This window comes from Lactuca saligna, chromosome 7 (assembly GCF_052625555.1).
Source record: "Lactuca saligna cultivar CGN05327 chromosome 7, ASM5262555v1, whole genome shotgun sequence".
NCBI lineage: Eukaryota > Viridiplantae > Streptophyta > Magnoliopsida > Asterales > Asteraceae > Lactuca > Lactuca saligna.
The window spans coordinates 49,844,201-49,861,363 of NC_136423.1; the positions used below are offsets into that span (position 1 = coordinate 49,844,201).

A 17,163-nucleotide genomic window follows, 5' to 3' on the forward strand; every position below is an offset into this window, starting at 1 on the left:
AGAAATAGCAATATACTTTAAAGTATGGTTCGAATGAAATATGAACAAAAAAACATTGCATTCAAAATTGGACAATATTAACTAAAAAGCAGGAGTTGTATACAAACCAAAAAAGTATGTATTTTATTTACTATTAAAATTAATCACAGTCAGTAACCATAGTTACCTAATTCGCGGATCGATCCGGTACAGGAACGAGGTACGGGTATAGGATTCACTAGAAACGACGTATCCGATTTGGAGGGGGTAGGCTCATTTCGGTACAAATCGGTACGGTGTACCATGAAGTCCGGTACAGTGTACCCAAATGTAAACCATTTTTAGAAACATATTATTGTAAATGTATGATAAAAAGGAACATATTATATCAAGATTACCAAAATACCAAAAACATAGTCTTAATTCATTAAGTACCAAAAGATGTAATAGATTACATGAAAAATTACCAAACATAAAACATCACAAGATTACCAAACATAAAACATCTAATCTAACCGCTGCCTTTTTCCTTTTCCATTCTCCACGCTTTCTTCATCAAGATTCTCCAAAGTCATTTCCTCCAATCGGGCATTTGAACCTTCTATATAATCGCTTTCCGTATTTATGTCCCATTTTTTCAGGGGTCCGGATTTATAAGATTCTGAGAAACGGGATAGAAGCCGAATGTTTAAGTGAATAAAAACTAGTTTGTCCGCTCTCTTGCAATTTAAACGATTTCGCTTCACGTTATGAATATAGGAGTATGTACTCCAATTTCTCTCCGCCGAGGAGCTACTAATCGGTTGAAAGAGTACTCTTTTCGCCACATCCGCCGATTCCGGAGTCTCCGATCCATAAGTTGCCCACCAATCAATTCCGTCCATGGTTACGGCATTGATTTGAGTTGAGGTCATAGAGTAAATTCCTTTCTTCATATGAAATTTCACGAATTGTTCTCGTAAAATTTTTGCTTCTTCACTCTCCGCGATTCTATCAAACGCCTCCATAACACCAAGTACAATTTCTTTGTCTTGGTTGGGAGCTTTTCGTGCCATGCCACCGGGTGCCAATTTTTCTAGGTAGTGCTTATCATAGAATTTTGGATTTAAGGCAAATCACAAACAATGAAGGGGGATTGTCATCTTCTCCCACCTATCCAAAACAATTTTTTCAACTTGAGGGTAATAACTTGCGTATTTATTTTCCCTCATGACATCCTTGATTTCACCTAGCATGTTGTCCATCCTTTCATAAATCTCTCTCATTTTGGTACCTTCACCATCACAAAATTTTAGCAACAAAAATATTGGTTTTGTGATAGCCAACATATTTTCAACATCGTCCCAAAACTCATCATCTTTGATTGTATCGGCGATTTTTGGCCCAACTATTCGAGTAGCTTCGTCCCCATTCTTGACCCATTCCCGCCAAGAATTAAGAACAATGGTTGTAGAAAGAGCCTCCCTACACTCCATTAATCTATGCAAAACTATGTAGTGTGAGGCAAAACGAGTCTTTGCAACCTTCAATAACTCTAGAGTTCAGTTTTCCCTAAAAAATGATAAAGCATGTGTGTGGTTAATAAAATACTTGACAATACCTTTGCCTCTCTTATAGATCTCCTCTAGCAATAAAATTCCTTCGCCAAGTCCTTAAAAATGAGATTTAAGGTGTGCACGCAACATGGGGACCAAAAAATATGTTTGTGTATCCTTTCGATCTCCCGCCCGGCAGCCTTGCAATTAGCCGCGTTATTGGTTACAACTTGTAATACATTACTTGGTCCAATATTATCGATGGCTCCAAGTAGAAACTTTGAAATTTCTACCCCCGATTTTTCAACCCCCGAAAAGTCTTCCGCGTACATGAATGTTGCACCACGGGAATTAACCGCAAGGACATTGATGAGTGGATTATGTTTCACATTAAACCACCCATCCGAGACTATTGAGACTCCTTGTGTGATCCAACGTGTCCTTAATCGGTGTAAGCTCTTTCTCAACGTCCCTAACACATTCATCAAGTAATACGATTCTCGCTTTTTCACACGATGGGGGTTTGTATCCATCCAGTGCATTCTTGATGGCGCTAATCATTTCAAGGAATTGCGGGTGATACAAACCTTGAAATGATTAGCGCCATCAAGAAAGAGCTTACACCGATTAAGGACACGTGTGAAAAAGCGAGAATCGTATGAGAAGAAGAGTATATATAAATTTATTAATGAATCGTCATGATAGTTAAAAAATTAAATACGCCAATTTTAATTAATTAAATATAAAAAAGTCAATATTTTGTTGGTCTACTGCTAAGTTTAAGTCATCATTGATCATAAATATAATAATTGAATCAAGATATTTTTTAATATGAATACAGATAATTAAAGCAAAACATGGTTATCATTATTATATAATTAAATATATGTATTGTATGGTGTATGATGTATAATGTACGATGAATATTTAATATGTTGATTAAAAAGATAAACTAGAAAATTAACGCATATGTTTTAGTCTTTGTCACAATGGCATTAACAAGCTACCTGTGGTAAAAAGAAAATTAAATAGGTAAAATATTCAATCTCTTAAGATTATAATTTAAGTTTGTCTTTTAATAACATTTAGAGATGCTAACAGTTGAAAGAGAATGAGAAGATGATTTACTTGTTCAAATGGAGGTTGTTTTTTCCAATTTCTGTTCAAAAGCCTTGTACGTAATCCTACTCTATACCACATTCCTGTGCAATCTCTTGCATCATTTGAAGCTTCATATAATTAGTGGGAGGGTCAGACTTCAATTTCTTGACAAACTAAGAACATGATTGTTTCCCGTTTAGTTTTTTCTTGATTAAAAGCTACTAAAAGAATGTTTATTATAGATTTTGACAAGGCATATCTAGAAGCACCTCTTTGTTGACATAAGGTTCAAGATGATTTCCATATCTGTCAGCAAATAAACTTCGTAGTTCACACATTTCTGGCAGATTAGGAAAGCTTGTTGCAGAAAACATCAAAGTGGAGATAGCTTCATGGCATTCCATAGGGCATTCCCTACAGGTGATTGAGAATTGATTTAAATTAAAATATCAAATGAAACTTTGAAGGTATAAAAAAGTAAATCTTTTACCTCTATTTAGCCATGGCTGAGAGATAATTTAAAATGAGCTAGCATGATTGTTCTATGAATTTATAACTTGATGACAAATTATGTTCAACATATAATTGTCCAACCTGTTACCATCAAATGAAAAGTAATAGAAGTGTTTTGAGATTATATAGAGAAAAGAACAATCCTAAAAAAATCAATAATATGAAAAGGCAATCGACTTAGTAGTGTAAGATCAATAGTACATGAATGTTCATAAGATGAAGAAGAAAATCGGAACGATGGATGAGTTTATAGCGTTGATGTTAAGTTGTAGACTTTCACAGAACTACACGATCTCGAATCTAATGAACTTGACAGAACTACACGATCTCAAAATTCTGAAGGAATAGCACTAAAGCAGAGAGCAGAGGACTCGACGAAAGCCACAAATCACAAAATTGATCGATGATTGTGGATTAAACAAATTACCAGAGATCCCAATTATCAGCTACTAATCAATTTTCGTTACAAATTAAAAACAACTTGGTAGTATGGAATAAGGATATCAAATGGAATCTATGATAGGGTCTCTTCCTTTTGATTCTAAAAACAGAAACCCTATCAGATGAAGATTTCTAACAATGAATTTGATATTGAAAATGATATGTCCAAAGAAAAAAAAAAAGGAAAAACAAAACAATGAAGAACATAAATCGATTACATAAATTCACTACTAGAAGATAAGAATTTTTGAATTTGGGAGTAAAATCAAGAGGAATTAACTGTATTCCTAGATGCGTTTGCAGACGCGATGTGAATTAGGGATATGCTTTTTAGCACGATTGAAGTTAAAAGGAATGGTTTTTATGTTTCTTTAGGTTACAATTAAGAGAGAGAGAGAGAGAGAGAGAGAGAGAGGGAGGGTAGATAACGAAGGAAACAAGAGAGAATCATGTAACGGTGATCGAATAAACTTGGATGATGTCAGAAATCAATAACAATTAAAGATTGAAATGTAATGAATGTTCTAATTTTTTAAGATTAGAATTTAAGTTTTTTTTTAATAATATTTAGAGATTTGGAAGTAATCTTTATAATAGTTGGCATAATTCGTACTACATAATTCCTTTTCGTATTTAGTTTTATGTATTTGTTTCATTATGTAATATAATGTGTGTATTGATTAAATTAAATATGTATTTGTATATAAATTTATTAATTGGTATATTTTTGAATAGATTTAATGTATATTCCTTTTTCTTTTCAATAATATTGTATGTATATATAATATTTATGCATTCTCCTAACAAAGATATAATATGTATGTTTGTGACTTGTGAGATATACGAAGGATTTGAGATTTGTACAAAATCAGTGTCCAATTTGTTGTATATTTTAGGAATTGTTGTATGGAAAATAATGACATACATAAACATTTATATATTTAGTGTTGTATAAAAATTATATAACATATGGGCATTTTTTATACACAACTAATTTGAATCTTTTGAAGTCATATACGACCCCAATATATATATATATATATATATATATATATATATATATATATATATATATATATTTATATTTATATATTTATAGTGGTCTTGCCATTATACTAACTTATAAATATTTTTCACAATAATAACTACAATGTATTTCATATATATATATATATATATATATATATATATATATATATATATATATATATATATATATATATACTTATCGTGATGTATACCTCGATTCTAGTGTCCAATACTGGACGTCCGGAAAATTTTCTAATAGTGCCGATCGATAGATTTTTATTCTAGGATTCTAAAAACCCGAACAAATAAAATTTTCGAGTTGTTGAACTCCGGGAATTTGCGTTTAAAGTTTCGCGATTAATAAATCTGAAAACGTCTAATTTTTTAACCTTTATAAATATTTTTACTAAAAATATTGCAAATATGAAAATAAATATTTAGCTATAGCTTGAATCCAAAAATGTTTTCATAGTTTCCCTTTGAGGTGTGTATCTCCTTCAACGGATAGAAACGGTTTTAGCGATTTTAAGAAAATCAGTATTATATTGATTTCGGATTCTTAAAACAGTCGTATCTTTTGCATATGAACTCCGTTTTGGACGTTCTTTATATTTTCAGAGTCAGGGAAGCACATACTACGAGGCTAGAGTGTTTGTTTTTCTTAAACCGGCTTATAATACTTGAAATAACTCATTTATTTTATATTAGATTCACTAAAACTCAATGTGTCAAATTATCTAGAGACTTAATGTAAACTTGACCGTTCACAGTCTTTGACCTAAATGCTAGGATGTCACAGAACGGCGACAGGTCAAGAGCCTATAGACCTGTGTGTTGACAACAAAATGGAAAGTAGACCATAAGTATAGATACATATATTATTGACGGATCGATGAAAGGTCATGAGCTAATTAGTGGATTAGCAAAAGTTCGTGAGTCGTTGTTTATATGAATGTGTATGTATTGTGATATATGGTATTTTGGGGAACTCACTAAGCTTCATGCTTACCCAATTGTTTATAAATGTTTTTCAAGAACTTCATTGATTCATGAGAAAGGAAATGCTCGACTGTACGTACACACATTGTCAACATGTTTACATATAAATTATGGATACACTGATTTAATTCACTAAATAAAATAAAAGAAAATTTGGGTAGAAAATTAGGACTTTATAAGTTGGTATTAAAGCCTAGGTTTGAGAGAACTAGATGAACACTCTTTGTTTCACATAGTATGGGCTCGTACTACCTTCCATACCTATCCATACTAGATACAAGGATTTCCACAAGGTTCCTAAATCACTACAATCTGCTATTGATTAGCCTTTTGCACATCTAGTGTTACAAGGGCATAATCACTAAATTTACTAGACTTTCCTTTAGGGTTTCCTCTATCCACGCTCTTGTAACGTTAGAAACCTCTACTAACATCTATAGTTACCTTGTGTATGCAAGTCGTATGTAATCCAGTATTGGATAGATAGTCGAATAATTAATTCTACCCTAGGCCCACAACCAAACAAGGAACAAGAAGTAAGGCTAAATTAATCATATTAAGGATATAAAATCCTAGTCAGGTAAAACTCTAAAGCATATACTTAGTAAATATATGATATCAATATAGGATTCAGGTAACCCATAAAAGAAATCTATAAGGCTAAAAGGCATCCTAAATATCAGGCAACCCTAACATGTAACTCATGAAAAGATCCTTAGCCTTACACTAACATGCATTCCTAATACTTTGTATCTCAACAGATATAACAACTATAGATACTTTAGGAATCACTTCCGTGTCTATGATCTGGATGATTATATGCATCACATTTTGTGTATTATTCTTTTTCTAAAAAGATTTATTAGTTAATTAGATCCTTATTTATAGTCTGGAATCACACGAGTGTTCATCCAGTTCTCTCAAACCATGGCTCTAATACCATATTGTGACGTTCATCTTAGTGAGTTCCCCAAAATACCATTTATCACAATACATATACATGAACATAAACAATGGCTCACTAAATTTCACCGATCCAACGATTGGCTCACAACCTTATTGGGTTTTTTGTTCAAAAATTAGTTTCAAAAACAAGATTTTAGCAGTGTAATACTTAAGTATTTTTGAAAAATTATAAACTAATTATAACCAACCATGGATCTTCTTTCAAAGTTTGGAAAGAAAACAAGAACGAAAGAAGAAGAAGGACATAACAACCTTTTTAGCCTTTGAATCCTCAATGAGGGGATTCGAAGTTAATGGAGAATGTTGAACCTTTGAGACAACAACATGAAACCAACTTGATGTAAGATGCTAGTCTTGTAAAACTCGTAAGACTCTTAATCTTAAAGTTCATGACCAAAGTATGAACTTTAAGATAGAAAAGAATACAAGTATTCTCCAAGTGCAAAACCAAAACTAGAGAGGATAATGAGAGAAATCAAAAAGTCTTTCTTTCTTGTCTCCCTTCTAGCCTAGGGTTTCAAGAAAAATCAAAGAAGAGTTTTTATATAAAAAAAAAAGTCTTCCATTACTTTATATAAGTTATATACCTTAACTTTTGTAAAAGAAAAAAATTCCTTATGGTCCAAAATGTTGTACATGACTTAATAAATCATAAAATATGATATATTATGTTACTTGCTAAAGAAAATTATTATTTCCAAGAAATAAATAATTTCCAATTAATTATAAGAGTTCATTGAATATTTATCAAAATCAATTTCTAATAAACAATCAATTGTATCAAGTTGTTGTTGGTGAGACACATTAGTACCATATGTTAAATAACAATATCATTTTAATATGACTCTTAAGCATATAACATCTTTCAATATCCCACTTGTTCAAGACTCATATTAGACTGATATAGACAATGGTGAACATCTAACAAAATTTCAGTGCCCATAACAATATACGAATTTGTGTCATTCTATCAACGCCCAAGTCCCCAGAAGCTAAAAGCTATAATTGGTGTATAAGTTAAGTTTATCAGTTATCCCATTGTCACAAACATCATGTTAAAAATGAGATTTGGATCGCAGTCAATCTCATTAGGTGTTCAACTTTTGGTAAGGCGCCTTATATGTCTAACTCTCAACATATAAGAGGAACAAATCTCATATTGACAACATAAGCCTCTTGCATAGTTTATACCATACCCAAAAAATAGCTTTTTAAATGCCTGCTTTAGGATCAGCATTTGACCATATCAAAGAACAACACTCCCTACACTTAAGTCCCACTATCTATCTCAGGTGTTAAGCATACAATGATAATGCCTTTTAATCAATTATCACTCATGATAGCGATCCATGAGGTGATCTTAATGCGGATCGGTTCAATACTAGTTCCCTAACAGGTACCTATGAAACTTGGTTACAAACACTTGCTTACTTTCAACTGGTGAGATTTAACCAATCCAATTTATATTAGTCTTACATCATAATTGCTCCCACAATTATAACCAACTATGATATTTTTGAATAATAAGATTATTCATGGATTAAACTTGTTAATATAGAACACATAGTATTAACGTAATGATCATATCCCAGTATATTAATACATTATCCCATAGTTGTTCTCATAATGTTCCAATATCCAAATACTAAGTCCAAATCAGAATCTTATTTTTTGAGTAATAAAGTCTTACAGCTGAAGTGTTACCATTCATACTTAACCTCCAACCTTTACTAAAACTCAAAACCCTAGGTCTTAGGCATGGGCCCTATATAATGGCTCTTACTTTTAATGTTTTTCCATTTCACATTCTCCATCTCTAGAGCAACCCTAGCCTCTAACCGTTAAGATCTTTGAAGTTTGGTGCTTTTGGTGTAATTTTTTAAGAGAAAGAGCATGGCATGGTGCATTGGATATTATTCCTAAGAACTTTCCACCTTCTTATCATTTTCTAGACCATTGTAAGTATTAAATCTTCAATCTTTATGCAATTTTTTCATGGATCTAGAGCTTTTTAGGGATTGAGTTTGAGAAAGTCTAGAAATTTTTTCTTATTTGTTGGCTTTTCTGGTAACTTGATGGTAAGAAGAAAGCAAGCATGAGCTCGCTTTGAACCATGCAAGAAGCTTTAAGTCATTTAGGGCTTATTTTGGATTTAGGTTTAGGAATGTCTATGTTAAGCCATGGATCTGTACAAAGTTGGAAACTTTATCCCTCAAGATCATCTTTATAAGCTTTATGTCATTTAGGGCTCATTTTGGATTTCAAGACTTCTTATGGTTTTTAAGATTTGATTTTAATTGACATTATGTTTTATGATTTTAAACAAATGGTTGTCATTTATTACTTGAAAATATGGTTTTTGAATGTTTAAATCATATTTTAGCAATACAAAACTATATAATGGTCCATGTGATTTCCCCGAATATGGCATTTAGTCCCTAACTTCAACAAAACTTCATGGAAGGTCCATGTGGTTTTCAATTTCTATCGTGGCTGGTCCCTACCCATATAAAAATACTTTTATACCCTTTTAACTTATTTTAAATTTTCTTTTGACTAGTTTTATATTTAAAATAAAATAAAAAATGAAATAAAAACACTTCCCAACCCATCCTATCCTACCCTTTGCCTTTCCTTTTTTTCAATCGATGTCCCCTATTACCACCACCATTACCCTTGTCCACTAACATCTTGATAATCAACTTCCACTTGTTGGACCACCACATACCCACCAACACCACCATCAAAGAATACCAACATCACCATATGATTTCAAATTAGAACACAAACACGACCAAAGGGAACTCTCAAAGACCACCACTACCAGAGAGGGTTGTTTGTTTTCACCATACTTTAGCGACAGTAAACATAATGACCATAATCATGATTAGCGAAATCAGAACCAATCAATCCCCGATTGAGAGATAAAGAGACGCATAATATTGGAAGTTGTGTTCTCCGGTGACTGCTTTGGGGGCAGGAGGCGTTGATCTCCATAAAACCATCAAACACGATGAAATTCAAGCATTTATCCTTTCCATATGACGAGTTGTTGTGTTCTTCAATGGTGGAGATGAAGAGACGCACAACAAGGGCATTCGATGGTGGTTAAGAGGTCTTTAACCAATACAAAATGAAGGAAAAGACTAAAGGGGGAAGAACGTCAAGTGAGGTGTGTGATTAACTTTTTTCTTATTCTTTTAGATGGTTTTACTTAAAGAAAAATGCAAAATAAACTAAAAATGGTATAAAAGTCTTTTTATGTGGGTGAGGGACCAAATACAATAGAAGTTGAAAACCATGTGGAGCTTTCATGCCATTTTTTAAAGTTAGAGAATAAAGCTCAAATTCTAGGGAACCGGATAGACCATTTATGAAGTTTTGTCTTTTAAAAATGAAAATTTTTGGTTGAAAATTTGGGATGTTACGGGTTGTTATTAAAGCCATGGTTTGAGGGATTTGGACTAATGCAAGCATGTGTCTGAACTCAAACTGAGGTATGAAAGATTTTTATAAATGATTTTGAAAAGAGAATCTTTCTGCAACTAAATTTAACATATATATATATATATATATATATATATATATATATATATATATATATATATATATATATATATATATAGGGTTAGGAATGTGAACTCGATCTTCTTGTATGTTCTTGTTTGATTCTAGTTTTGAGACAGTAAACATTGTTCTTCTATCTAACTTGTAACACCCTATTCCTGGTATGTATCTTTTTTATTTGTTTTATGTTTTGGATCCTTGGATGAGGTAGAAATTTATTGATAATTAGGCCTATTTTGGCCCAGTAAGCGCGGTATATAGGGATCGGGGCGTCTAGGCCCATGGGTTGCTTGAGGTTTTAGGGTTTGTGAGCTATTTAAAGGCACATAAGTCCCTAGTGTTGGATCATTCTCAACCTCCACCAACACTAGAGAGTGTTTTCAGAAACCCTATCCCTCATCCTTCTATTTTGAGCTTAAAATCATCTTGAGAACTCATCTTTCCCCTTTTGTGGTTAAAGCTTTAAGAACAAGATCCTTTTTGGTGTATAGAAGTGAAGACCATTGTAAACCCAAAAATCTTGCATATCTCTTGGAATTTTGTGAGTATAAAGCTTCAATCTTTCCATGTTTTTTGTTAGATCTTGACCTATGTCCCTTTATGCTTCATTTAGCCCTTTAGTGTGAGATTTTAGAGTTAAATGAACTCGAGCACCTTTCATGCACTTTATGTTGCTTCTAGGACCTTATGAGTTAATGAAGTTTGGACCTTTAAACTTTTCCTCAATCCATGCAAGTCTTAAAGGTGATTTAGGTCATTTAGAATGCTAAGTTCTAGATATTGGTTTGTATAGCATGTCCTAATGGATAAAATTGGAAACTTTATCGATTTATACATTGTTAGAGTTTAGATCTAGAATATGGGGTTGTGACTTAATGGATTAAGTAAAAAAAAACCTTGTGGAATTATCCTGAGTGTGTCATGCTTTTCCTGAGCGTGATCTGCTTTTAGATTTTTATGTTGCGCATGTTTAGATTTTTCCTGACTGTGTGGTGATTTTATGTGACATCCCCAAAATCTCGGCCAGAAAAGACCGGTTTCATTTATGTTTTTTAAACATTTTCAGAGTAAATCCTTTTGATTTTAAAAAAGATGCGGAATTTGCTCCCAAAAACAAAACATGATAAAATAAATTATTATCAAAACATTTCATAGAGAAATATAATTTCATTTCATAATCAAAAATCGGGATGTCATGTTCCGATACAGACCATAAAGCATAAACGATAACATTACAATTCATTCAACAAATATATACATATACAGACTTGTAAACAAAACAACTTGATGATTCATCCATCTTAAGATCTTGCGTCACTTCCTGTAATACAAATAAACTGAGTGGGTCAGGCTTGGGAGCCTGGTGAGCATGTAGGGTTTTCAACCCACAATAAATAATTATATTTAATTCAACAATCAACAATAAACCCGATTACCCATTCGCGTTATCCTCACTTTACGTCCCTAAAAATAACATCTATTATAAGGAACCTAATTCAGGATTTTCATTGGGACAGACATTACTGCAGAGGGGCTTCCTCAACAATAAGTTTCCTAAAGGCAACCATGTGGGGGATAGAGTACACCGGTGAACACGTTGTTCACAACACCTACAGGTAATGAGCCTGCTAGTGTTCCACAGGACAGTCTAAAATAGTCCGTGGTTGTCATCCATACTCTGCTGAATGACTAGAATAACACTAATAACACCGAGGCATCTCATCTGTGTATTACACACCAATTATCTACCCATATTCTACCCAACGTATTAGTAGATAAAAATATACATTTTTATACATTGTTTAAAAACCTGTATAGCATGCTTTAATCAATACATATTCCACATAACAGATGAGGCATACACACATAACACGTATTTCACAGAGAATAAATCAGATCTATGAGATAGAAGAGAGTGAATATACATTCACACATATAACAACAAAATATATACACATAACACGTATTTATATAAAATACTTCATAATATTGCGTTGGAATGAAAATGACTACACACTCACTTGATCAGAAGATGATCGGGCAGCACTACGGCTTGCAGAAGAGGCGTTTCTCCGCAGATCTGGAAGGTCTTCACAAAAAACCAGGCTCCTCGCGGGCAGGGCTTCGGCTAGGGAATAACGCTCTTCGGGATCCTCGGGGCTTCGGATCTTGCTTCGGGGCTTGGGAATGTTACCGGGGCTTCGGGGTATAAACGGCATGCTAAACGGGGAAAAACTAGAGAGAAAAGGATGGAAATTGTAAAGGAAATGAAGCTGTCTTCGCATCCCCTTTTATAGGGCTGACCCTCGGGGTTACGATGGGCGTAACATCGGGGTAAGAGGGGCGTAATGCCTCGGTTTCCATCATCCCTTGCGTCATCGGCTCCTCTATGTCATCACTTACGACTCTGGAGCACTCGAGTGGTACGCTGGGCGTACTTCGGTTGAGTCCGGTGACTCCCCTCCGGATAATATCGGATGTTTTAATTAAAATTAAATATTAAATATTTAATAAACTTCAAAAATTCATATCTCCCTCGTACGAACTCCGTTTTCGACGTTCTTTATATCCACGCGTAGGTGAGACTACACTCTACAGCTTTCATTTAGACTCCGTTGGCTAATTTTGAATTTATTTTTATTATTTATTTTTAGGAGGACGGGACAGTAAAATTTTCTTTGTAAATTCATAACTTCTTCGTCCGACGTCCGTTCTCGCCTAGCTTTTCATCGTTTTGCTACTAACAACGAGATCTTTGATTCTTGTTTAGATTGTTTCGGCTAAAAACCGCTTGATCTCAAATCGAGTATTCGGGCTGCATACTGCCACGTCGAAACTTCAGAAAATCATAACTTCCTCATACGAAGTCAGATTTGGGCGTTCTATATATATTTGGAAACCTTGTTTCAACTACTACAACATTATCCAAAGATATCAAGTTTATTTTACACTTAAATTTTGATTCTTACTTTATTCTTAATTAATCACATCACATAATTAAGCAATTAAGCACAAAACACATAATACTCAAATAATACGTTCTTATTATTTCAAATTGGGGTTACAAAGGTTAACCTAGACTATTACATTGCTAAAAATGGAAAGCCCAGAAACATGGGCATTACAATTCTCCCCACCTTAGGATGATTCCGTCCCTGGAATCACACATCAGCAAACAAATGTGGGTAGCGACTCATCATGTCACTCTCTGTCTCCCAGGTGAGATTTGGCCCATTGGTGTGTTTCCATCGGACAAGCACTAACTCAACCATCTTAGGTCGCCACTTCTTAGTCTTTCGGTCAACGATTGCCTCTGGTTCTTCAATCAACCTTTTGTTCTCATCAATTCTTAACTCCGAAAGTGGAATTATGTCGGGAACTTCTCCCGTGAACTTCCTCAAGTAACACACATGAATGGTGTTATGAATTCCATTCAGTTCTTCTGGTAGTTCGAGCTTGTAATCTTGGTTCCCAATCCTCTGAAGAACTTTAAATGGTCCAATAAACCTTGGACTCAATTTTCCCCTTTTACCAAATCTTATAAGTCCCTTCCATGGCGAGACTTTAAGCAAAACCGAATCTCCAACTTCAAAAGTCATCGGTCTTCGCTTGTTGTCAGCATAGCTCTTTTGACGATCCTGAGCTGCTAACATTCTTTCCCTAATTATTTTCAACTTTTCAGCAGTTTGATGAACCAACTCGGGTCCCATAAAAACTGCTTTTCCCAGCCTCAAGCAAACAAGATGGCGTACGACACTTTTGCTCGTACAAAGCTTGATAAGGTGCCATCTTAATGCTCGAGTGCAAACTATTATTGTAGGAAAATTCTACCAAAGGTAAATGTCCATCCCAATTACCTTGGAATTCTAAGGTACATGCTCTTAGCATATCTTCAAGTGTTTGTATTGCTTGTTCGCTCTGACCATCATTCTGTGGATGGTAAGTTGTACTTAAACACAACTTGGTACCTAATTCCTCTTGTAGACTTTTCCAAAATCTTGAGGTGAAACGACTATCACGATCCGACAAAATCGTTAGCGGAACACCGTGAAGTCTCAAAATTTCCTTCACATAAGAATTCGCAAGCTTCTCCATAGACCATTTCTCCTTGGCTGCTATGAAATGCGCGCTCTTGGTGAATCGATCAAAGACCACCCAAATCATGTTGTGACCATTCTTTGTTCTGGGCAGTTTAGTGACAAAATCCATAGCAATGTCTTCCTAATTACCCTTAGGCACAGGCAATGGTTCTAAACTCCCGTACGGTTTCTGATGTTGTGTCTTGACTCTCGCACAAGTCACACACTCCGCCACATACTTCACAATGTCGAGCTTCATCGTCAGCCACCAGTAGTAGGGTTTCAGGTCTCTATACATTTTAGTGCTACCGGGATGAATCGAGTACATGGTCTTGTGAGCTTCTTCCATCAGAAGATCTCTGACTCCTCCTGTCTTAGGTATCCAAATCCGATCTTGGAACACCTTCAGTCCATGACTGTTTATACCGAACACCAACGTTTTGCCCAAACGTTCCTCCTTTCGGTCATTCTTATCGGAAGCTTCCTCTTGAGCTTTCTTTATACTTTCCACAATGGTCGATACAACTTCAATTCTCAACGCTCTTGGCCTTTTTCTTTCAAGATTGACTTTCCGACTGAGAGCATCAGCAACAACATTTGCTTTACCAGGGTGGTAAAGTATCTCATAGTCGTAGTCCTCAAGTAATTCTAGCCAACATCGTTGCCTCATATTCAATTCCTTCTGATTAAAGAGATATTGGAGACTCTTATCATCAGTGAAAAGTTTTCACTTCATGCCATAGAGGTAATGCCTCCATATTTTCAGAGCGAAAACTACCACTGCCAACTCCAAATCATGAGTCGGGTAGTTCTTTTCATGCTCTTTCAGCTGTCGAGACGCATATGTTATCACCTTATCTCCTTGGGTCAAAACACAACCCAATCCAACACCATACGCATCGCTATAAACAGCGAAGTCTTCAACTCCATCGGGTAGAGAAAGTATCGGTGCCTCGCATAGTTTCTTCTTTAGCTTCTTGAACGCTTCTTTATGCTTATCACTCCAAGCATAAGTAGCTCCTTTGTAGGTCAAAGCTGTTAATGGACTAGCGATCGAAGAAAAGCCTTGGATAAACCTTCGGTAATACCCGGCTAATCCCAAAAAGCTTTGGATCTCCGTGGTACTTTTCGGTTGTTCCCACTTCATCACAGCTTCGATCTTCGCTGGATCAACCATTATCCCTTCTTGGTTGACCACGTGACCCAAGAATTGGACTTCTCGAATCCAAAAATAACATTTGGAGAACTTTGCATACAGCTTCTCCTTCCTCAGAACTTCTAAAACTTCTCGCAAGTGCCTGTCATGCTCCTCTTGGCTTTTCGAATAAATCAGAATGTCATCTATGAACACTATCACAGATTTATCTAGGAACGGATTACAAACCCTGTTCATTAAATCCATGAATGTTGTTGGAGCATTGGTTAGTCCAAACGACATAACCAAAAACTCGTAGTGCCCATATCGTGTTCTGAATGCAGTCTTCTATATATCCTGCTCTCTTACTTTCAGTTGATGATATCCTGACCTAAAATCGATCTTCAAGAAATAGCTCGAACCTTGAAGTTGATCGAACAGGTCATCAATCCTCGGCAATGGATATCTATTCTCTATCGTTGCCTTATTCAGCTCTCTATAATCGATGCACATTCTCATACTTCCATCTTTCTTCTTCACGAATAATACCGGAGATCCCAGGGTGTCCAATAACTCCTGAAGTTGCATCATCATCTCCTTTATCTCCGTCGGTGCTAATCGATAAGGTGCTTTTGCAATTGGCGTTGTTCCGGGTAATAAGTCAATATGGAATTCCACTTATCGATCAGGCGGTAATCCAGGAAGATCTTCGGGAAATACTTTCGGATAATCACATACAACAAGAATACTTTGCATCACCTTCTTTTCCTTCTTAGCATCGATCACGAATGCCAAGTATGATGTACACCCCTTGGTCAAACATTTTCGGGCTTTCAATAGAGAAATGATTTCAGAGTTTACTTTGCGTTTATCTCCATACACCATAAATGACTCTTTCCCAAGCAGGTTCACTTTCACTATTTTCTTCTTGCATAAAATTTCGGCATCATTGGCGCTAAGCCAATCCATTCCCAAAACGATGTCGAAACCATTAAGCTCTATAGTCAATAATTCCTCGTGGAACTTATTCCCATTTAGATCAATTAAGATGTTTTTCATACGATGGCTAACAGGTACAAACTTGCAACTAGCAACTTCGACTAATAAAGAATTATCTAGTCTATCAACAGGCAAAGTTAGTTTTCTACCAAATTCATGTGAAATAAAGGAGTAGTTGGCTCCAGAGTCAAATAAAATTTGGGCAGGCAAATTGTTAACAAGAAAGGTACCTGAAGCGACATCAGCTTCATCCTTAGCAGCTTCCAGTGTCATCTGGAATGCTCTCGCCTTCGGCTTTGGCGGAATGTTGGGTCTAGCTGCTTCCTTCTTTTTCGGACAATCCCTTGAGATGTGCCCCTCCTCACCGCAACCATAGCAAACTTTCTTGGTGAGGGTGCAGTCATTGGCATAATGCCCTGGCTTTCCACATTTGAAGCATGTGACCACTTCCCCATCACATTTCCCATGATGCTTCTTCTTGCACTTGTCGCACCATTTCGCCTCTACCTTTCCTCCACTTCCTCTCGAACCAGATTTCGAGAACTTACTTTTCTTCCTGGATCCTGAAGATCCCTTAAACTTACTCTTTTCACCAACATCTATCCTTTCCAGACCCTTTTCCTTCTGTTGGTCCTCCACGTTCTTAGCTGCTCGAACAACCATTTTCAGAGTAGTTGCCATCTTGACTGTTGGACCAAAGTCGGCAGGCAGTCTATTAGCGAACCTCTCAATCTTGGAGAGTTCTGTTGGCACTAGGTACAGAAATAACTTAATTTTCTCAGTGAATGTCGTAGCATAGTCATCCACACTCATCTTCCCT

At 35.3% G+C, this 17,163-nt stretch overlaps 1 long non-coding RNA gene across 5 annotated transcripts; it reads right to left on the reverse strand.

Annotated features, from left to right (window-relative positions):
- Window positions 1-382: 382 nt before the first annotated feature.
- LOC145004757 (uncharacterized) lies at window positions 383-4,025 on the reverse strand. Of its 5 annotated transcripts, none has more exons than XR_013662439.1 (4): window positions 3,106-4,025; window positions 2,885-3,029; window positions 1,580-2,788; window positions 383-1,502 (listed from the first exon to the last, which is right to left on the reverse strand). It is a non-coding gene; the product is annotated as an uncharacterized LOC145004757 (long non-coding RNA). The 5 variants fall into 5 exon arrangements; XR_013662438.1 differs by having other exon boundaries at window positions 383-2,521; window positions 2,643-2,788; window positions 3,106-4,018; XR_013662437.1 differs by having other exon boundaries at window positions 383-2,788; window positions 3,106-3,209; window positions 3,850-4,017.
- Between the last annotated feature and the right edge of the window lie 13,138 nt (window positions 4,026-17,163).